At 45.9% G+C, this 24,673-nt stretch overlaps 1 protein-coding gene across 5 annotated transcripts in view; it reads right to left on the minus strand.

The window, feature by feature from the left end:
* The window catches only part of MTCL1 (microtubule crosslinking factor 1), a 459,063-nt gene that overhangs the window by 34,388 nt on the left and 400,002 nt on the right, over nucleotides 1-24,673 (minus strand). The window lies entirely within an intron of this gene.

Below are 24,673 nucleotides of genomic sequence, written 5' to 3' on the forward strand. Positions count from 1 at the left end.
CGACAAAATGTCTGATTGAGCCGAATAGCCAAGTGGCGACACCTGGAATCATGGATGAACTAGGAGGGCCCAGGCACATTCATATACTGATAGCTAGGTGACTGATGTTAATGCAACCTCACAAGATGCTGGTATTCTAAGGAGGTCCCCAGATCACCAAATGGCTGGGAGAGATGGACTACATTGCCAAAGCAGAGGAAGCTGTATACAACAACAGGGTTAAAAGAATACATATGAAAACTAACTCCTAAATACTGTGGGGCCCATTGCAGCAATGTTTTAATAATGTTTTTGAACAATAACAATGTAATACAGCTTATAAGTGTTATGTATTGGCTTTTATGATTTTTTACATGCCATTATTACCCTGCATTACTTTCGGGAACACTAGAATTGAAACCAAAAGAGAGCACTACTGCTCAACAGTTAATGTTACAGCTGAAAAGGCAAAAACAGAGGAGGGTTTGAGAGTGCTGACAGGTCCAGCATCCTGGCTCTTATTACAATATCTATAATAACAATGTGTTATGCAGTTCCTCTAGGGCAGGGGTCTCAAACAAGAGGTACTTATGTTCAATGAAAATGATTGGGAGCTACTGATATTAGTGTTGTATGGACAACATCACCTTAATGGCCACCCTATGCAGTGCCAGCAGTGATCACCTCATTACATCAGGCAAAGTTGCCATCAGTAACGCAAGACAGGTTTTATCAACTTGGAATGTAGATATATTTCAGAAATTCAACCATTTTTCTCCAAACATCTTATGAGTTCCAAAATTACATACATTTTCATCTTGAATATGCACTTTTCAGTTTTAGAATACATATGGTAATTCATCCAAGCTATAACCTTAATTTAGTTTCGCTGAGCTGCACATAGGGGAGTTACTGACAGATGGCTGTCGAGCTACCGGTAGCTCATGAGCTACTCGTTGGCGATGCCTGCTCTAGGGTCTTCAAGAAAGTAAAAGGAGGAGGAGGAGCACTGCACAGCCCAATGAGGAGTTTCTCAATGATGAGGCATAATACCAAGCTGGGAGTATGAGGGTGCTTGCTTCTAAACAATAAGTTTCCTGATCTGAGTTCACAGTTGTGAAGCAACCTTGTTCCTCTCTTTCTCCTCTCTGAAGTCCCCAGAATCGTGGTCTCCAAACTTTTTAATGTTGCGTCCCCCCAGTTGAAAAATAAAAATCATTGGGCCCAACACATTGCAGTTAAGTACTGCTACCTTTTTAAAAATGCAATAACATACTTCTGCTTAAAACTAAGGCCTATTATCTGTATAATGCTTCTTTTGGCCAGAGCCTGGCACCCCCTGCCCCCTCATCACTTGAGGCCCACCCTCAAGTCTGACGACCTCTGCCCTAAAGGACCTGCATACCACATTGTTATTGCAAGTAAAAGGGGCCATTAGTAGAGGGCTGGTTTCTGGCCCAGAATTCCAACCTCGGATCTACAGTACAATGGACATTGGTAATTGATGTGAAGGGGATTATTTTGATCACATGTTAATGGGGAGTTACCAATGTCTGGACGCTTTTCTCCATTTTCAGGTGGATTTTCTTTTCAAACTTTTTGCCTGCTCGCCAGTGTTTTGGCATTAGGTCGATGAGGTCACTAATTCTCATCAACAACGCCATTGGGATTACCTTGGTACTCATAAGGCAAAATCTCGGCCTATAATTTTAGGCCTGTTTAACAAATTTGCCCCAAAACTGTGTATGGACACTTTGTTTTCCAAAAAAAGACAACCTTGGAGCCTAAAGCTGTGACTGCAGGAAGGTGAAAACCCAGAGCCATTTTACACATTTATATTTACAAATCCAGTGGCATTCACTGACAATATTACAGTAGAGCAGTGGTTTCCAACCTTTTGACATCTGTGGACCCGCACTTTATCATTACTGGAACCGGGGACTCTCACTGACTCATTATTCGAATCCAGGGACCCCCCCCCGAGCCATTACCGAAAGCTGGGGACCTAATCTGTTAATATTATTTAATTTTCTGAGCAGCTGCAGACCCCTGAGGAGGCTTTGCAGACCCCAGGTTGGGAACCACTGCAGTAAAGGAAAGTTAAGGTTAACAATCTTGAAAAAACTGCCCATCAAGACACACCAAACAACAGCATAGTGCAACACACATGCATCAAAGCAGGTTGACTATGCAATTATTGCCTATTAAAGCATCCAGCAGCAAGTGCAACCAACAGCTATTTGCCAAACCTGTATATTTGCCTAGCAGTGGCCAACCAATAAAATGAGTAAGGGCTTTGGCACAGACCTCCACCTTTACGCATAAAAACACCACAACTTATAAGAACAGACTTGCCCTACTGAACACACTCTTCCACATACGTAAAATAACTGCAGAAATGGACTGCAGTGCCATACCTATGGCAGCTTGTCTGTTATACAAATGCTAGTTAACAATAACAGTTTTACCATTAACCTGTTGCAGAAACAAGGCAGTCCTAACTCACTTTCTCTTATCCTGCATTCTATAGTTGACCTATCAAACGGCTGTGGATGATTGTAGTGAATGGGAGTTTTTGACCTTGGTGGGATTTTAGGTTACTCCGGTATTTTAACTGCTGAATTTCAAATCCTTTTTACTAATAGAATGCTTAAGTCTTATTTTATAGCAACCAGAGCAATGCCATGTTGTGGTTACATTGAGAGCTCGGGTAAATAATAATTAACAAATGCCATTGTTTTTATGTTTCTTTTTGGTGTGTGTACAGTGCTAACATGCCTCCTTGACGCCACCTAAAGCCCTAGATACAGGCCATTCCCATGGAAAATGTGTGGTCTGTAAATGACAGTGCGCTACCACACAATGCTTTAGTTACAACAAATAATTCCCAGCCACATGTCTGTTAAAGCTTGGTGGGTGGGGAAAGTTTGTCAATCCAAAAATTGGATTGCGGTTCTTAAATTCTATAGGCAAGTACATCGCTTATGACCGCGTCACTCTTGCACGAGTGTGCGCTTCACCAAGCAAATGCTCTGACCTGGTGTTCCCTCAGCGCACTAGGACTGAAAGCAGCTTTAAGGGGTGGCTGTGACCACTGAGTGGACTCGGTCCACCTTAGGCTGTACTCAGCATTTTGAGAGGGTTATTTTGCCCAGGCCAGAGAGCTGCAGTTACCAACTAATGATAAACGAGGGCCTCAGGGTGACATTTATCTTATACAGGTGAAGGATGCCTTACGAGAAATCTGCTGTTCATACCGGTCTCTTCTTAGCTGGCAGGGATGGGGGAATTCAAGCGAGACTGAGTGAGTCCAAATGATCTGGAATAGCTCAAAAACAGCTGAACTGAATTTTAGTCAAACCTTGCCTGTCTTCCAAAGTTGGTCAATTTGGCAGTTTTTGGCATGAGCCAGCAACCAATCTGTGGAGGTGTGAATTGGAAAGCGGACTGAAAGCTATATGCAATGCAATTTTTTTATTTTATTTGAGGAACATTTGTTAATGTTGTTATAAGAACAAATAATAAAGGCATTATTAAAATATTCGTCAAAAAATACGTTTTGCGTGATTATGCAAGTCTGATATGTTGATTATTTGAATATAAGTAACGACAGTGATGCAAATACCATGAAGTGAATACTGCAACAGAGACAAATTATTACATGTGGGAACTACTTGTAATGTGTATATAACGTTCAGGACAGTGTGCTATTGCCTCTTCCTGTGGACAGAATGCACTGCTGTTTGTCTGAACATCGTCCCAGATGGCTTGGTGCCCAGGTGACACTGCTCCGGGACATCTTGATAAATTCCTTGCTCAAAAAACACCTTCCAAAAGCAAATAAAAGCCTGGAAAAAGTTTCTCCTAATGAAGAAAAAACATGTAATGCGTACAATGAAAAATTTGTGTACACTTGGAATTCTACTGATGTATTTGAGTACTCAAAGAAAATTATGATGGTCCTAGATTTCTTTGACAATTCCAGAATTTGTTTGAAAGTTGCACAGCCTTCATCTACACACAAGGGATCAAACCCACAACAGTTTTTTCTAAACATCTGTGAATCAGGCCGATACTGACTTGGGTTAGATCATTAGTGATGAGTGGGATAAATGTCTAATGCAAAACTCTAGACTTTTAAAGAACAAGTTACTTACCTTCGGTAACAAATTATCTGGTAGAGACATATTCTGGTTGCAGATTCCTTACCTTAGAATTTCCCCCAGGTGTCAGACAGGATCCGGAGCTCTTTCTTCGAGGAGTACCCTTGCGCACCCCCAGGTGGCGTCGGTCGACTCCGTGTCCATTGTTTGTGTCGTGGTCGCCGTATACAGCCATCTCTGAGAACCTGACTGTGTAGGCAGTAATGCTTTGTGAACATGTGCAGAGATGCCCACGTTGCTGCCTGGCAGACGGCCAGGACAGGAACTCCGCATGCTAATGCTGGGGTGGCAGCAGTTGCACTGGTGGAGTGACCAGGCAGGCCCTCAGGGGGTTGCTTCTTTGCCAAAGCGTAGCACATCTTGATGCAGAACATCACCCATTGTGAGATGGTCTGCTTCTGCACCGCCCTCCTTTCTTCACACCCTTCATAGCCTACAAAGTGTTGATCATCCACCCAGAAATCTTTTGTGCAATTTAGGTAGTACGCCAACGCTCTTTTTGGATCCTAGACAGTGGAGTCTCTCCTCTTCCTGAGAAGGATGTGGAGGTGCGTAAAAAGTAGTCAAAGTGATGGACTGGCCTACATGAAAAGGTGTAACCACCTTAAGAAGGAAGGAGGCCCTGGTATGAAGCACCACTTTGGCAGGATAGACAGATATAAATTGTGGCTTCAAAGAAAGTGAGCAGAGGTGATGGCAATGAGGAAAGCAGTTTTTAGTGTGAGGAACTGCAAAGGACAATTGTGTAGTGGCTCAAAAGGAGACACACATAAGATAGGTAAGGTCCAGGTTCAAATCCCACTGGGGCATTATGAACGGGGTAGGTGGGAAGAAATGGGGGAGTCCCTTAAGGAACCTCCCAACAACGGGAGATATGAACAAGGAAGGTTAATCTGGCAGTCTGAGAAAGGCCGAGATCACAAATAGGTAGCCTGTAAGGGTGTCCAAAGCAGAGTCCTGCTGGACAAGAGAGAGGACGAACAGTAGGACCTTAGACAGAGGTGCAGAAAGTGGATCAACAGGCTTGTTGGTACACCATGCCACAAATTTGTGCCAACGACAGGTGTATACCATTTTGGTGGCGGGATGCCCGGCTGCTAAGATAACATTGCCGACTTTGGATGGAAGGTCGAAAGCTCAACTGCCAGCGCTCAATCTCCACGCACGAAGGCAAAGATTGAACAGGTTCGGGTGGTGAACTGTCCCCTACTGCTGAGACAGAAGATCCTCCTGACGGGACAGTCTGATCGAAGGATATGTGGCCATGCTCAGAAGCTCGGGATACCATACTCTTCGTGCCCAGTCCAGAGCCACAAGGATTACTTGGGCCCTGTTGCTCTTGATCTTCTTCAGAACTCTGGGCAGGAGTGGTATTGGCTGGAAGACGTAAAGAAGACCTGAGTTCAACTCAAGACAAAAAGCGTCGCCAAGCAAGTGCCGCCTTTGGAACTCCAGCCAGCAAAACAGTGGATATTGAAAGTTCTCTGCGAATACAAAGAGATCTAACCAAGGTTCTCCCCACTGTTGAAAGAGACTTTGCACCACCTCCGGATGGAGACCCCATTTGTGATCGACTATGCATTGATGGCTGAGTTCGTCTGCTCTGGGGATATGCCCTGGTGTTCCAGCCATGTCCAGAGGCACAGAGCCTCTTGACAAAGGGTCCATGACCCCACTCCCCCCTGCTTGTTGCAGTACCACATGGCAGTGGCGTTGTCCGTGAAGTGCACTACTTTCCTTTTGAGCGATGGAAGGAATGCTTTCAATGCAAGCCTGATCGCCCAGCGATCCAAAAGACTGATGTGGAGCCAGGATTCTGCTGGAGACCAGGGTCCTCCGATCCCTGCCTCTCTCATCTGGCCACCCCATCCCAGGAGTGACGCATCTGTCACTACTGTGACGTCTGATTGGGAAAGGGAGAGGGATCTGCCATTGACCCAATCTCGATTCGAAAGCCACCACTGCAGATCTTGCGCAGTTTCCTCCCAGATCTGGACCATATCGGAGAGGTTCCCCATATGGTGTGCCCACTAAAACTTGTACCACTGAAGAGCTTGCATATGCCATCTGGCATGTGTGACCAACAGGATGCAGGAGGCCATGAGGCCCAGCAGCCTCAGTCATTCTCACCGAATTCTAGGGCAGAGGTTGAAACAGTGCAATCACAGCTTGAATAAACTTGACTCGCTTTTTTTCGGAAGGATTGGCCCAAAATTGCACTGTGTCCAGAACAGCTTCGATGAAAGGGAGCGTCTGCGAAGGAGTCAGGTGTGACTTCGGCACATTTATAGTGAATCGCAGCGAGTGCAGAACGTTTGCTGTAGTCTGAAGGTGGAAGACAACTTTCTGGGGCACGTTCGCCTTCAACAGCCAGTCGTCAAGGTAGGGGAAGACTGAAACCCCTAACCTGCGCAGAGGAGCTGCAACCGCTGCCATCACTTTCGTGAACACCCGAGGGACGCTGGTAAGGCCAAAGGGGAGCACATTGAAAGTGCTTGTGAACTACCACGAACAGCAAGTAGCAGTAGGACGGGTATATGGAAGTAAACGTCCTGCAAGTTGAACACTACCATCCAGTCTTCTGGGTCCAAAGCGGACAGGACCTGAGCCAGAGCGAGCATTCTGAACTTCTTCTTGAGGAAGAGATCGAGGGCCCAAAGGTCTAAGAGGGGACCTTTTTGGGCATCAGAAAATCGCGGGAATAGCAACCACAGCCTACTTCTGGCGCAGGGACCCTCTCTATGGCTCCCTTGGCCAAAAGACCCGGACTTCCTCTTGGAAAAGTACCAGATGTTACTCCGGTAAGTGGCTGTAGGATTTACATGACCAGAGGGGGTAATCTCAAAGGGGAGGGAGTAGCGCCTTCGGACTATTTACAAAACCCACCTGTCCATCGTGATGGATTCCCAGTGGGGCAGGTGATGGCGAATCCTGCCTCCAACTGGTTAAGATGGCAGGACGGATGAGGAAGGCTTGGAGGCTGTGGCAGGGATGGAGGTGGACTGGGCAGACCTTTGGTTCCATGTCCCATGAGCCCATGAAATTCTGCGTCCACAGTCGCACAGTGACTGATAAGTATGGCTGTGGCTGGCAGGCTAAGGACGCATCAGGGAATCCCTTCTGTGGCCACAAAAGGGGTGTAAAGTGGATTGTGGTGGACGAGGGGCAGTCCCTATGCCAAGGGACCGAGCTGTAGCCTGAGACTCCTTAAACCACTCAAGGGAAGAGTCTGCTTTGTCTCCAAAGAGACGAGTGCCATCGAAGGGCATGTCCATAAGGGATTGCTGGACATCCCTTGAGAAACCAGATGCTCTCAACAAGGCATGGTGCCTCAAGGGTATCGTAGACGCAACCGATCTACCCAGAGAGTCGGTTGTGTCCAGCCCACCTCGAATCGTGAACTTAGCCGCATCCCTCCCATCAGCAACAGCTTGAGAGATAATGGCCCGGGCCTCCTCCGGGACCTGCGCAACACTTGCGTGACCGTATCCCACAGTGAATGGGTGTAGCTGCCTAAAAGGCATACAGTGTTCACTGACCGCAATACTAGACTGGAGTTAGAAAACATCTTCCCAATTTGATCCAGTCTCATTGATTCCTTTTATGGGGGAGAAGATGGTAATGCGCCAGATGACGAGGATGCCTGGATGACCAGGCTCTCAGGTGTGGGGTGTTGGGACAGGAATTTAGGGTCATTCTGGGTGGGCTGATGGCTGCGGGCGAATGTCCTATTCACTGGGGCCCCTGTGTTGGGTCTGGACCTAGCACCCAGAAGGACATCAGTAAGGGCTTCATTAAATGGGAGGAGAGGCTCCGAAGTAGAAGCCACAGGCTGATTCACCTCTGTCAGGCGATTATTCCTGACTGCCACAGTAGGAAGCTCTAGGCCAAGAACCTCAGCCGACCTACTTACCACCATTGAAGTAAGAGGCTCCCTCTGCCATAGCCACGGTAGGAGGAAAAAGCATCCAGACCACTGGCCTCGCCCAATTCCTGTGCCCAGTCCTAGTTGGGGTTGTCTAGCTGGTGTTACAAAGGGTCCAGTGACCCCTTCAATCCTTCCCTGCATTCGTACCCATAAAAATATGGGTCCGAATCCAACCTGGGGTGAGTAGGCCCGTTGAAGCCAAAGGAGGCATTGATCGATGCTCTTCCGGCTCCGAGTCGTCCGGGATTAGGATTGAGTCAACGTTGATTACGGGCCCAACCGACGTCTAGAGTGTCAATGACTTAGCCAGCGTTGGGGAAGGCTGCAATGGTACGACTGGTGCACGGATCAAGCAATGGACCTGGAGGGACCCTCGGGGGCCAGAGCCATCGGCATGGAACCTGAAGAGCCCCAATCCGAGTCCCGAAGGTGCTGCGAGGGGTGGGGAGGAGTTTGCCCAAAAATGAGGCATATGGCCTCATAAAATTCCTTAAGTTAGGCAGGGGTGGCCCCGGCTCCTGAAAAGTCAAGAAGGCACAGAGTGGACCCAGAAGTAGGCTCTGCGTATGGAGGCCTAGAGCGTTGACGCTTTTCCCACGTCACATCAGGAAAGCGATGGGGTGAAGTGGAAGAATGTTTTGCCTTCTTCAACTTCTTTTTGTGACCCGAATGTCCCGAAGATTTGGAATGGGAAGAAGAGGATGGGTGATGACTCCTTGAGCGGTCACAAGACCTCCCACTAGAGCGAGACTGGGAGCGACGCGGAGTTGAGCACCGGGCTGCTTTAGGGACCGGTCCCTCAAAGCCATCGGGCTCATGGCCCGGCACTCTGAGCACGACTTTGGGACGTGGTCGCACTCCAGACACCACAAACAAACCAGGTACGGGTCCGTCATAGACATCATTCGGTGACAGGCACTGCAGGGCTTCAATCCAGTCTTACGTGACATCTCGACACACCAAATGTGTCAAAAGAGTGGACAAAAAAGTCAAATTTGGTCAAAAAATGACCAGGGTTGCTGTCTCCAGATCTGCGTGTGGCGCGGAAAGAAAAGAACTGACATCAGCGCGCCAGGCTGGCGCTTAAGTACGCCTGCAATGTCATCACAGTGACCACGATGCCTACGATGGATGCGGAATCGACCAACGCTACCTGCCACAGCGCAAGGGTACTGCTCGAAGAAAAATCTCCGGATCCAGTCTGATGCTGGGGGGAAATTCTAAGGTAAGGAATCAGCAACTTGTGGTCTCTATCAGATAAATATTTTGCTATGGTTTACTCTTACATACTGTTAGCTTACTCCTGAATTTCAGGAATAAGGTAGGAGTATGTCTGGAATACTCCTGGTTTACTTATGGAATTCAGAAGTGTGTCAGGCATACTACAAGTTAAGTAACACCTACTCACAGTAAAATCTTTGTGAAATGAGCCCTTCGAATTCTGTGTGAACTGCTAGCTTACACATTTTACGCTAAAGTAATGCCAATACAATCCAATAACACCAAAATAAACATGTAAACTAAAAATATGTAACCGGTAACGTGATATAGCCCTATATTGACATCTTGGGGTTAAGGTGACATTTACAAACCAATCAATATTTGGGCTTGTGATTTACGATGTCACCAGAAATCGTTGGTGGCAATACATGACATATTATCCAGTTACCCATTGTTTATCCTTTCTTTCACTGGTTTGGATAGACAGACAGACAGAAGGATAGACGGATGGATAGATGGTTGGATAGATGGATCATTTAGCACTGGTTTGTAATGATGGTGATGACCGTGTCAGGTCGAGACTTAAAATATTAAGAAATCTTTATTTGTTCACTGGCCTGGGAACATACTGAATTTGTCATTGGTGAACATTTGACGTAGAGCTTTGCCTGTTTACCAAGCTGCATATAGTTACAGGGACATTATAGTTAGGGTAAGATTTTACACACACAAAACAATAGAAATTCAGCAATTATAGTTTTACTTATCTCAAGAAACTATAATTCATGTCCTAAAGTATCTATGACGTGTGCCCACGGTCATGCACAGTTTTCTCATCTATAATTTCGCTGCAAAAGTTGCAGTGATATTATTCATTATTTGAAGGAGATTTAATCAGTGATGTAATATGTGGGGTAATTAGCAGAGCCTGTCCCAGAGCAAAACAAAATAGCTGAAATGATTCACATGAAACTTGGCGGGATTATACATTATGGTGCAGAGATTATGCTTTTTGGGTACTGCAGTTAAGTAGCATAATTAGTTTTTAAGTTATGAGGCATTTAAACTTAGTGATATTTGTTACTGCTGTACTTTCATGGGATATCACAAAATTGTGTGAAACTACCACAGTACATGACCGCAAACCTGTTAAAAAATATATTAAAAATATAAATACATTTCCCTACCTATTACCACTTAAATAAAGTGGCAATAGGTAGGGACATTTTAATTACCTATACCTAAGACCCTAATAATGAACACAAAGTGTAGAAAAAAACAAGATGACTGCCTTTTAATTCTCTAAAAACAGCCATAACTCAATTATATACTGTCTGGTTGTTAGAAACTGGGTCTCTAGTTGGAACAGATATGTCCCCTGTCCAAGTACGGACCACAATTCTAGTCAGTGAAAGTCAGATATACACCGTAAATTAACCCGTGCTCCTCTTCTAGTAGCTTGAATGGAGGGTTGCGTTGTAGATCCGATGCGAGGAGCAGAGGCCACCATGCCTGGCCCTGCTGTGGTTGATAAATCTGGAGACAAAAGGCAGCCCAATTTGTTTTTTTGTGATACTCTGCCCACCATAACCTACACAAAACATGTGCAGGCACCTAACCCAGCACCACACACATACTTCACATACATCTGTATGCTAAGCCACTGTAGCAAATCCACTATAAGCTATTCCACTATACGCCACACCACTCTACACCTCTCCACTCTACGCTATTACACTGCATGCAATGCCACTCCAGTCTACGTCACTCCACTGGACGCCATTCCACTGGATGCTACTCCACTATTCCCTATTCCACTTCATGTCATTCTACTGTACGCCACCGTACTCTGCTCTATTCCACTGTATGCCAATCAACAACACTACACTGTATGCCACTCCGCTGTGCCACTCCATACTATGCTACTTTAGTCTACCCTATTAGATTGGACCCCACTCCAATATACGCCTCTCCAGTGCATGCTATTACACTCTACCCTGTATGCAACTCCAGGCTACACCACTCCATTATACGCCACTGCATTCCACTCCACTGTACACTATTACACTCTATGCCAATCCACTGTAGAACCCTCCACTCTACGCTATTACACTGTACACAACTCCACTCTACGCAGTCCAATCCATGCTATTATACTGTATGTAACTTCACTGTATAACTCTTCAGTGTCCGCCACTCCAGAATAGGGTGTTCCACTCTACGCTGTTCAACTCTATGCTATTCCACTGTATGCCACTCCACTGTACAGTACTCCACTTGAGTGTATGCCACTCCACTCTACGCCACTTCATTCTACGCTATTCGATTGGATCCCTCTCCAATGTATTCCATTCAATAGTATGCTATTATACTCTACCGCACGCCACTGTACCCTATACCAGTCTACACCGCTCCATTATACATCATTCCAATGCACACTACTCCACTATACACTATTACACTTTACACCACTCCCCTGTACAACACTCCGCTCTATGCCATCCACTCTACGCTATTGCACTGTACACAACTCCACTCTACTCCTCTTTAGTGTACTCCACTGTATGTTGCTCAGCTATATGCTACTCCAGTATATGCTATTCCACTCTACCCAATTCCACAGTGTCCCACTCCACTGTAAGCTACTTCAATCTATGCCACTCAAGTGTATGCCAATCCCACTCTACCCCACTCCATTCTACACTATTCCATTGGACACCACTCCACTGTACGCCACTCCACTATATGCCTTTATACTCTACCCCCATTCCAGCGTACACCACTCCCGCTTACAACACTTCACTGTATGCCACTCAACCCTACTCCACTATATGCTATTCCAGTCTATACCACTCCACTCTACGCTACGCTATTCCACTGTATGCCACTCCACCATATGCTACTCCACTCTAAGGTACTCCAGTGTGCACCACTCCACTCTATTCTACTCTACACTATTCCACTCCAAGCTATTCTACTCTATGCCACTCCACTGTCCTCCATGCTACGTTATTCCACTGTATGCCACTCTACTGTATACTGTATGTTATTACACTGTACACAATTTCATTCTCACCCCTCTACTGTATGGTATTCCATTCTACCCCACACCACTGTATGCATTTACACTATACCCAACACCCAACTCCAGTCTACCCCATTTCACTGTAAGACACTCCACTGTACCCTACTCTACTGAACACTATAACACTTTACGCCACCCCACTGTGTGCTACACTAAACGCGATTACACTTTATGCTACTCCAGTATATGCTACTACACTATGCTATTACATGCCATCTCACTGTATGCCACTCACGTCTATGCTACTCTATACTATTCCACTTTATGCCACTCCACTGTACGCTTCTACACTCCTGTGTACTCTCCTCCAATCTATATAACTCCGATCTACAAAATTCTACTACATTCTATGCCACTCTACTAGACTACTCCACTCTATCCCCATATACTCCACAGTTCAAACATGCATTCAACTTTATTCCTGTACAACAATCTACTCCACTATCACAGATTCCAACACTGTACGACACAGCGCTGCACTCTACCATATGAGACGCCACTCCAATTTATTTCCCCCGACTCTACGGTATGCCACCCCACTCTATGCTCATCCACTGTTCCCTACTGCACTCTACACCACTCCACTGTACACCACTCTGTTCTACGGTATTCCACTATGTCACTCCACTATTCAGTATCCCACTGTACATTGTTCCACTGTATGGTACTCCACTTTACGCCACTCTACTCTACCCCACTCCATTATATTACACTTTACTCCACTGTTTATAACTCTGCTATATAAACGTCTACCACATTTCATAGTACTCTGGCATTCTTTCCCACGATATATCCTTACACTCCGCTGTCTGACTATGCCTGTAGACTGCAACGTACAACATTTATTTCCACTATAAGACACTTTTCTATATGACACACCACTCCATTCTACTGTATGAGACCCCATTCCAATTCAGAACAGTTCATTACATACGCTATGCCAGTACACTCTACTACATGCCACTCTACGACACACCAATACACTCGAATTCTACTTTACTCCACTTGACTCTACTCCACTGTATACTTTATCTCACTCTATGCTACTACACAACAATCCACTCTATGCAGCGCCACTGCTTCACACATTACTGTAGTCTATGCAACTCCACTCTACAACACCACTACACAGCATACCACTGACACTTTACTCCTGTATATACTCCTTCACTTCACAACCTTGTAATATACTGTATGCCACTGTACAACACTCCACAAAACTATAGTCCACTATACAACACTATACACAACTTTGTATGCAACTGCATACACTTTACTCCACTCTGACACAGTACTCCACTCTACTCCACTCTAATCTATGCCGCTCTATGCCACTGAATCCCATAACTGTAGGAGGCTGGCCTGGCTTGTAGTGGGTACCAAAGGTACTTACACCTTGTGCCAGGTCCAGTTCTCCCTTATTAGTAGAATAGAGATGTTTCTAGCAGCTTAGGCTGATAGAAGGTAGCTATGGCAAAGCAGCTTAGGCTGCATTAGGAGACATGCAAAGCTCCTACTATACCACTTATATCATATGCACAATATCATAAGAAAACACAATACACAGAGTTACTAAAAATAAAGGCACGTTATTTTTATGACAATATGCCACAAGTATCTCAGTGAGTACCTTCAGTAAGAAGGTAAGTAATATACACAAGTTATATGTACACAAACCAAAATCAGGTAAGTAAGAGTCAGAAAAGTAATGCAAACAGTGTAGAATTACAATAGGTTGCAATAGGCAAGCATAGGTATAGGGGCAACACGAACCATATACTCCAAAAGTGGAATGCGAATCACGACTGGACCCCAGACCTATGGGAGCTTGTAGAAGGTCACGGGGACTGTAAGAAAACAGTCAGGGTGTCCTAGATACCCCACCCCAAGACCCTGAAAGGTAGGAGTAAAGTGCACCTACTACCCCAAGAGAACACAATAGTTGTGATAGGGGGATTCTGTGAGAACAACAAACACCAGCAGTGCACTGACAACGGATTTCCGGACCTGAGGACCTGCAAGGCAAGGGGACCAAGTCCAATAGTCGCGACAGTGTCCAGGGGGGCAAGAGCCCAGGAAACCCCGGATAAAGGTGCAAGGAAGCTGCCTCCGGATAGAAGAAGCTTGGAATTCTGCAAGAAAGAAGAGGACTAGGAACCTTTCCTTTGGAAGACAGTTGTCCCACGTCGCAATGAAGCTTGCAGAGGTGTTCCCACACAGAAATACTGCAAACAAGCCTTGCTAGCTGCAAGGGTCGCGGTAGAGGTTTTTGGGTTGTGCCGAGGACCAGGAAGGACCAGGATGTCGCCTTTTGGAGGAGGAGACAGAGGGGGCACTCAGCAACTCAGAGAGCCCTCACAGAAGCAGGCAGCACCCGCAGAAGTACCCCAACAGGCACTTAGAAGAATAGTGAACCGGAGTCCACGCGAAGTTACAAAAGAGGGTCCCACGACGTCGGAGACCAACTCAGAGGGTTGTGCACTGCATTACAGAGTGCTGGGGACCCAGGCTAGGCTGTGCACGAAGGAAATCCTGGAAGAATGCACAGGAGCCGGAGCAGCTGAAAATCACGCCGTACACAGCTTTGCAGTCTAGCGTGGGGAGGCAAGGATTTACCTCCACCAAACTTGGAATGAAGAGTCACTGGACTGTGAGTCACTTGGACAGAGTTGCTGTGTTCCAGGGACCACACTCGTCAGGATGAGAGGGGACCCAGAGGACCAGTGATGCAGTCTTTTGGTGCCTGCGTTAGCAGGGGGAAGATTCCGTCGACCCACAGGATATTTCTTCGGAGCTTCTGGTGCAGAGTGAAGGCAGGCTACCCCCAGAGTATGCACCACCTGGAAACAGTCGAGAAAGCCGGAAGGATTAGGCGCTACAATGTTGCTGGTAGTCGTCTTGCTACTTTGTTGCGGTTTTGCAGGCGTCCTGGAGCAGTCAGCGGTTGATCCTTGGTAGAAGGCGAAGAGGGAGATGCAGAGGAACTCTGGTGAGCTCTTGCATTCGTTATCTGAAGAATTCCCCAAAGCAGAGACCCTAAATAGCCAGAAAAGGAGGTTTGGCTACCACGTAAGGAGGAATGGCTACCAAGAGAGGTAAGAGCCTATCAGAAGGAGCCTCTGACATCACCTGCTGGCACTGGCCACTCAGAGCAGTCCAGTGTGCCCCCAACACCTCTGTTTCCAAGATGGCAGAGGTCTGGGACACACTGGAGGAGCTCTGGGCACCTCCCCTGGGAGGTACTGATCAGGGGAGTGGTCACTCCCCTTTCCTTTGTCCAGTTTCGCGCCAGAGCAGGGCTGGCGGATTCGTGAACTGGTGTAGACTGGCTTATGCAGAGATGGATACCATCTATGCCCATCAAAACATTTCCAGAGGCTGGGGGAGGCTCCTCCTCCCCAGCCCTTCACACCTATTTCCAAAGGGAGAGGGTGTAACACCCTCTCTAAGAGGAAATCCTTTGTTCTGCCTTCCTGGGCCAGGGCTGCCTGGACCCCAGGAGGGCAGAAACCTGTCTGAGGGGTTGGCAGCAGCTGCAGTGGAGACCCCAGAAAGGCAGTTTGGCAGTACCCGGGTTCTGTGCTAGAGACCCGGGGGATCATGGAATTGTCACCCCAATACCAGGATGGTATTGGGGTGACAATTCCATGATCTTAGACATGTTACATGGCCATGTTCGAAGTTATTATTGTGACGCTATACATAGGTAGTGACCTATGTATAGTGCACGCGTATAATGGTGTCCCTGCACTCACAAAGTCCAGGGAATTTGCCCTGAACGATGTGGGGGCACCTTGGCTAGTGCCAGGGTGCCCACACACTAAGTAACTTTGCACCCAACCTTCACCAGGTGAAGGTTAGACATATAGGTGACTTATAAGTTACTTATGTGCAGTGGTAAATGGCTGTGAAATAACGTGGACGTTATTTCACGGAGGCTGCAGTGGCAGGCCTGTGTAAGAATTGTCAGAGCTCCCTATGGGTGGCAAAAGAAATGCTGCAGCCCATAGGGATCTCCTGGAACCCCAATACCCTGGGTACCTCAGTACCATGTACAAGGGAATTATATGGGCGTACCAGTATGCCAATGTGAATTGGTAAATTTAGTCACTAGCCTGTAGTGACAAATTTGGAAAGCGGAGAGAGCATAAACACTGAGGTTCTGGTTAGCAGAGCCTCAGTGATACAATTAGGCACCACACAGGGAACACATACAGGGCACATACTATGAGCACTGGGGCCCTGTCTGGCAGGGTCCCAGTGACACAAGGACTAAAACAACATACATACAGTGAAATATGGGGGTAACATGCCAGGCAAGATGGTACTTTCCTACACAACCCCCCCCCCGCACCAAACGAAGGACAATAAGACTAGCCATGACCTGATGAGTCTTCATTGTCTAAGTGGAAATATCTGGAGAGTCCATCTGCATTGGAGTGGGTACTCACAGGTCTATGTTCCACTGTATAGTCCATTCCCTGTAGAGATATGGACCACTTCAACAATTTAGGGTTTTCACCTTTCATTTGTTTTAGCCAGAGTAGAGGTTTGTGGTCTGTCTGAACAATAAAGTGAGTGCCAATCAGGTATGGCCTCAGCTTTTTCAGTGCCCAGACCACAGTAAAGGCCTCCCTCTCTATTGGAGACCAATGCTTTTCTCTAGGGGTCAACCTTCTGCTGATAAAAGCAACTGGTTGATCCTGGCCCTCAGAATTCAGTTGTGATAATACTGCCCCTACCCCTAATTCAGTTGCATCAGTTTGAACAATGAATTTCTTGGAGTAACATGTGATTTTTAGGACAGGTGCAGAGCACATGGCCTGTTTGAGCTCCTCAAGAGCTTTCTGACAGCTAGCTGTCCATAATACCTTTTTAGGCATTTTATTACTTGTGAGATCATTAAGAGGGGCTGCTATGGAGACATAATTTTTATTGAATCTCCTGTAATACCCCGTGAGGCCTAAAAAGGCTCTCACCTGGGTCTGAGTTGTAGGGGGAACCCAATCCATGATTGTCTCCTGTAGTGGTGCAATCTGTTCTCCACCTACCAGGTGTCCCAGATAAACCACTTTCCCCTGCCCTATCTGGCACTTTGAAGCCTTGATAGTGAGGCCTGTCTTTTGCAGGGCCTCCAAAACTTTTCAAAGGTGGACCAGGTGCTCATCCCAGGTTGAGCTAAAGACAGCAATATCATCAAGATATGCTGCATTGAAAGCCTCCAACCCTTGCAGGACTCTGAAAAGTGGCAGGTGCATTTTTCAAACCAAAGGGCATCACTGTAAATTGGTAGTGCCCTCCTATAGTTGAAAATGCAGTCTTTGGTTTAGCATCTTCTGCCAATACCCTGCAGTCAAATCAAAAGTGCTAAGATACTTGGCAGATGCCAGGGTATAAATGAGCTCATCTGCCCTGGGTATAGGGTGAGCATCAGTTTTTGTTACCTTATTGAGACCTCTGCAGTCTACACAAAACCTCATCTCCCTCTTCCCATCTTTGGTGGGAGGCTTTGGTACAAGCACCACTGGGCTAGCCCATGGGCTTTCAGAAGGCTCAATCACTCCCAGATCCAACATTTTCTGCACCTCTTGTTTAATGCAGTCTCGGACATGGTCAGGCTGCCTATAAATCTTACCTTTGACAGGCAGGCTGTCTCCAGTATCAATTGTGTGTTCACACTAATATGTTGTACCTGGCACAATTGAAAAGAGGTCAAAAAATTGTCCTAGGAGATTGATGCATTTGTCTTTCTGTTCTGCAGTCAGACAATCTGCTAAAACTACTCCCTCCACTAAGGCATCTGCTTCAGTGGTGGAAAAGAGATCAGGGAGAGGGTCACTCTCTTCATCCTGTCCCTCATCTGTTGCCATGAGCAGGGTGAGATCAGCCCTGTCATAGTAGGGTTTTAGGCGGTTGACATGAATCACCCTAAGGGGACTCCTGGCATTGCCCAGGTCTACCAAATAGGTAACCTCACCCTTTTTCTCAACAATTAGATGGGGTCCACTCCATTTGTCCTGGAGTGCTCTTGGGGCCACAGGCTCCAATACCCACACCTTCTGTCCTGGTTGGTACTTGATCAGAACAGCCTTCTGGTCATGCCATTGCTTTTGCAGCTCCTGGCTGGCCTGAAGATTTTTACTGGCCTTTTTCATGTACTCAGCCATTCTGGATCTTGGACCAAGTACATAATCCACTATGTCCTATTTAGGAGCTTTTAACAATTGTTCCCAACCCTCCTTCACAAGAGTGAGTGGACCTCTTACAGGGTGTCCAAAGAGGAGTTCAAAGGGGCTGAAACCCACTCCTTTCTGGCGTACCTCCCTGTAAGCAAAAATGAGGCAAGGTAACAGGACATCCCCTCTCCTCCTGAGTTTTTCAGGGAGTCCCATTATCATACCTTTGAGAGTTTTATTAAACCTCTCTACCAGTCCATTAATCTGTGGGTGGTAAGGAGTGGTGAACTTGTAGGTAACACCACACTCCTTCCACATTGCCTTCAAGTATGCAGACATGAAGTTGCTACCCCTGTCTGATACTACCTCTTTAGGAAAACCCACCCTGGAAAATATTCCCAGGAGGGCCTTTGCCACTGCAGGAGCTGTAGTGGTCCTTAGAGGAATTGCTTCAGGATATCTTGTGGCATGGTCCACAACCACCAAGATAAACCTATTGCCTGAGGCAGTAGGAAGGTCAAGGGGGCCAACTATGTCAACCCCTACCCTTTCAAAGGACACCCCAACCACTGGAAGTGAGATTATGGGGGCCTTTGGAGTGCCACCAGTCTTGCAACTGGCTTGGCAGGTCACACAAAACTTGCAAAAATCTTTAGTGTCCTCTGACATCCTAGGCCAGTGAAACAAGGGGACACGTCTTTCCCAAGTTTTGATCTGGCCCAAATGCCCAGCCAAAGGAATGTCATTATAAAGGAAGAGGGTGTAACACCCTCTCTCAGAGGAAATCCTTTGTTCCGCCTTCCTGGGCCAGGGCTGCCTGGACCCCAGGAGAGCACAAACCTGTCTGAGGGGTCGGCAGCAGCTGCAGTGGAGACCCCGGAAAGGGAGTTTGGCAGTACCCGGGTTCTGTGCTAGAGACCCGGGGGATCATGGAATTGTCACCCCAATACAAGAATGGTATTGGAGTGACAATGCCCTGATCTAAGACATGTTACATGGCCATGTTCGGAGTTACCATTGTGACGCTATACATAGGTAGTGACCTATGTATAGTGCACGCGTATAATGGTGTCCCTGCACTCACAAAGTCCGGGGAATTTGCCCTGAACGATGTGGGGGCACCTTGGCTAGTGCCAGGGTGCCCACACACTAAGTAACTTTGCACCCAACCTTCACCAGGTGAAGGTTAGACATATAGGTGACTTATAAGTTAATTATGTGCAGTGGTAAATGGCTGTGAAATAACATGGACGTTATTTCACGGAGGCGGCAGTGGCAGGCCTGCGTAAGAATTGTCAGAGCTTCCTATGGGTGGCAAAAGAAATGCTGCAACCCATAGGGATCTCCTGGAACCCCAATACCCTGGGTACCTCAGTACCATATACAAGGGAATTATATGGGTGTACCAGTATGCCAATGTGAATTGGTAAATTTAGTCACTAGCCTGTAGTGACAAATTTGGAAAGCAGAGAGAGCATAAACACTGAGGTTCTGGTTAGCAGAGCCTCAGTGATACAGTTAGGCACCACACAGGGAACACATACAGGGCACATACTATGAGCAATGGGGCCCTGTCTGGCAGGGTCCCAGTGACACAAGGACTAAAACAACATACATACAGTGAAATATGGGGGTAACATGCCAGGCAAGATGGTACTTTCCTACAATAACACAGTATGCCAATCCATTCTACCACACTCTAAAAACAATGTACACCACTCTACAAAAATAAACTAGACTGTATGTCACTGTACTCTACTGCAGCCTACATCACTTTACAATACTGTACAACACCCCACTACACTCTACTGTACAACACAGTACTCCAATTATGACACTTTACTCGACTGTATGCCCCACTCTACTTCATGCCATACTGCTATAGTCTACGATACCCACTCCACTCTGACACTTTACTCAACTCTATATTATCCTACTCCAGTGTACTTCACTCCAATATATTCCACTCTACTCCACTTTAGCCCGCTCTCCGCCACTGTACTATACTCTGCACTATGCTGCTCCACTGTCTGACACTCTACTCAACTCCACTCTATCACACTTTACACTCTATGATACTCTACTCCACTTTATGCCACTCAACGCATCACTCAACTTCTCTTTAAAATATGTCCCTTCACTATACGACAACACTTCACTCTACAACACTCTCCTTCACTGTATTGTACAACACTCCACTTGACGATACTCCACTCACATTCTACTTCACCACTCCACTCTAAAATACTCTACTGCACTGTATGACAGTCTGACACCCTACTCTACTGTGTGACACGCCATTCCACTGTACGCTCTCTGCTCTAGTCTATGATACTTGACTCCACTATGAGACACCATGCTACTACACTATAACACTTTACTACATTGTATGATACGCTACTACACCCTAATCCACTTGATTCCAAGCTACAGTACTCCAGTCTGACAACAGGCTTTACAACACTCTCCACTGTACTGTACGACACTCCACATAACTCTTCACTTGCGACACTGGACTCTATGATTTGAAACACATTTTTATTTTAAAAAAAATAAAACACTGATATTCAATGAAAACACCAAAGGTTATAACAGTTATATTTAGGAAAACTTATTTTCCCTACAACCAAAGTTTAAACTACACAAAATTTAAAAATTCACAGTTATAGTTATAACTTTCATTTACATTACTACTATAACTTGACACTGTAACATGCACTGTGTTCTCACAAAAGATACTTAACTAAATAACACTACACTGTACGAGAATACGACACTCCCCGCTACTGTACTGCACAACACTACACTTGACAATACTGAACTCCATGAAACTCGGCTCCACTCTGTGCCGCTACACTTTATACTCTGCTACACTCTATGCTACTCCACCACACTCCATTTCGTAACACTCCAGTCGATGACACTCCAGTTTACAACACTCAGCCCTACTGTTCGATACGTCATTACAGTGTACAACATGCCACTCCACTCGATACTACACTCCATGAAACCCTACTCCACTGTATAACATTTAACTTCACTGTACGTTTTATCCCTCCACTCAATTCCACTCTACAATACTCCACTCCACTGTACTACACTCCACTTTACGACACTCCAAACAATTACACTCCACACCCGGATTTGAAACATTTTTCTTAAAAAATGAAAAACCATTAACATACATTTATAATACATATGATAATTTATAGTCAGAAATACCTTACCTATTTAATACATGCAAACCAAACATAAAATAGACAAACATTAAGAACTGTAAATTGATAATTATCACTTTAATTTATAATTTTTGCATCACCTTTAAATTACTGAAAGTCATGCAGTGTCGAACATAGCCTTGTCACCTCACTACCCCACTACATAAACCATAACACATGCCTTTTCCATGCACTGTTTAAACTCTTGCATACTACATCCCTTATATAGCATGTAAAATCATAGTATTCACAACTTCTCAAATTACATTATTTGTCACAACACAATGCATGGTAGAGTGGCAAGTTATAGTCTGGTTAGTGAGCCGAAAAGAGTGTGTAACGAAGTCCACTACTTATAATAATTTGAAAGAGGTGGATGAATTGTAAATGAAAGTTTTAACTGTAATGAGTTTTTTTCACTATATATATATATATATATATCCAAAAACAAACAGTTGCAAGCAACTTCACCACCGCACTCCAGGAGGAAATTATTCCTTTTTATTGCAGTCAGGATTAAATCACCATCCTTCACCACCTAGGTGAAGGATGGTGATTTAATCCTGACTGCAATAAAAAGGAATAATTTCCTCCTGGAGTGCGGTGGTGAAGTTGCTTGCAACTGTTTGTTTTTGGATTCATGAGAGGAAATGGTCCATTCCTCACACCTGCACCAACATGAAAGAGCGCGCCAGAAGCAGGACCAGTTTGTTTTCCCATATATATATATATATATATATATAGTATTTATGTATTCAATATTTTAGTGCCTTTTTAACAAAATGAAGTGGTAAAAAAAAAAACACAAACACAAGTCCTACAGAAAGGTTTTTTTTACAGGCATGTGAAATACAGATTTCATAATCACAATGACAGTCCCTGAATGCCTCTGAGTAGCTTTAACACTGTCAAGGCTACTAGGATTATGGGGCCTGGAGGACCAAGTTATACAGCTAGGTTATCTAAATTATGAGGAAATAAGTGCAACTTATACAGGACATTCTCTGGCAGTTTCATTTTGATCAATTTCAGCTACAAACAACATTTTGGTGGGGCCTGCTAATTATGTGTGCAAATATACTAAATTCATAAATATGCAGTAAATGTTGTGGCTACAAAATCCCTTAAATCCACTAACCCTTATCATTACCTACAGATGTATAAACAATTTATTCAAGAAAGTAAGTCTAAGCTGCCTAAATTCAAAAAGTATTCATGGTCATCTGCACTGTGAAGAGAACAGATTTTTCAAGATAACTATCCCAAAAGAAACATGTAATATTTATTTTTTAATAGAACTCTGCACTGATCTTGCTAACCATTACTTCTCTGTTTAGGAAACCTCATAAAATCTCTCTTAACCGGTTCTGTGCTGCGGACGTAATGGTTACGTCTTGCAGCACAGTGCTCGTATGCCCAGGAGGTAACCATTACGTCCTGGGCACAGAGCTCAGAGGGAGAGCTAGTGCTCCCTCTGTGGTCTTCCCTCCCACCCCCCAAAAGCAGGGTTGGAAGGGGAAGCCCTTCCCCTTCCACCCAGACTCCCCCTGACCCCCCCTGGCACCCCAGTGACGTCTGATGACATCAGCACACATTTGCGCGCTGACTCCATCAGAGGCCACTTCCCCATCGTGCTGGAAGCTCAGCATTTCTCTTCCGATCATGTGATGGGGGCCTGAGAGGCTTCAAAGGGAAGGAAAGGAATTTCCTTCCCTTTGAAGTCTCTCAGAGCATTTAAAAAGCTGGATTGTAAAGCAATCCGGCTTTTGAAATGCCCACTAGACACCAGGGATTTCTTTTAGAATTGAAATTGGCATGAGGGGAGCGACCCCTTGGGCAAGGGTCGCTCCCTAAGGGGGCAATATTTTTCAAGGCCATTTCTGCCCCCCCACCGTGGGCAGATCAGCCTATTGTTATTTTATTTGTTTGTTCGTTTTCTTTTTAGAGATGGGGAGCGACCCATTAGGCAAGGGTCACTCCTCTGGGGGGCAAATTGTATTTAAACCATTTCTGCCCCCATTGGGGGCAGATCGGCCGATTTTAGGTCAATCTGACCCCAAAGGGGGCAGAAATCACTAGGCACCGGGGATCTCTTTTTTTGCACCAATGTCATGTAAGGGGAGCGAGCCCTTAGGCAAGGGTCGCTCCCTGGGGGGGTGGGGAGGGGGCAGTGGGGGTAAATTTATTTTAGGCCTTTTCTGCCCCCCCCCCCCGGGGCAGAAACCTCTAGGAGCCAGGGACATTTTTTTTATTAGGGTTTTTTTTGTTTTTGTTTTATAGCAGTGGGGAGCGACCCCCTAGGCAAGGGTCGCTCCTGTGTGGGGCCAATTTTGTATTTAGACAATTTCTGCCCCTCTTGAGGGCAGATTGGCCGATTTTTTTTTTCAGGCCAGTCTGCCCTCAAGGGGGGCAGAAACCACTTAGGCACCAGGGCTTGGTGTGTGTGTGTGTGTGCGTGTGTTTTCTTTACGGGGGGGCCGCCCCTTGGGTAAAGGTCGCTCCCCATGGGGGCATATTACTGTTGGCCTAAGTTTGGAAGGCCCATCTGCCCCCAAGGGGGGGGGGCAGAAAGCCCACCAGAGGCCAGGGAAGTTCTTTTTTTTTAAAAAAATAAGAGGGTTGGGGGTATGGCCATACCCCCACCCCAAATAAATGGGGCCAATGTTGTTCTGCCCACCAGTGGGCAGATGGGGCAATTAACCTGATCCACACCCCGGGGGATGGGGCAAAAAGTCTACTAGGTGCAGGGAATTTAAAAAAAACAAAAAATATTGGGGTAGTGGCTACCAACCACTATGGGCCTGGTTATGCCCCCTTCCCAACTGAAGGGGGTAACAGTCTTTCAGCTCTCCCCCGCACTCCAAAACATCTTATCCCACAGCAAGCAAGAAGACATTTGATTA

The sequence above is a fragment of the Pleurodeles waltl genome, chromosome 2_1 (assembly GCF_031143425.1).
Source record: "Pleurodeles waltl isolate 20211129_DDA chromosome 2_1, aPleWal1.hap1.20221129, whole genome shotgun sequence".
NCBI classification, from domain to species: Eukaryota; Metazoa; Chordata; class Amphibia; order Caudata; family Salamandridae; genus Pleurodeles; species Pleurodeles waltl.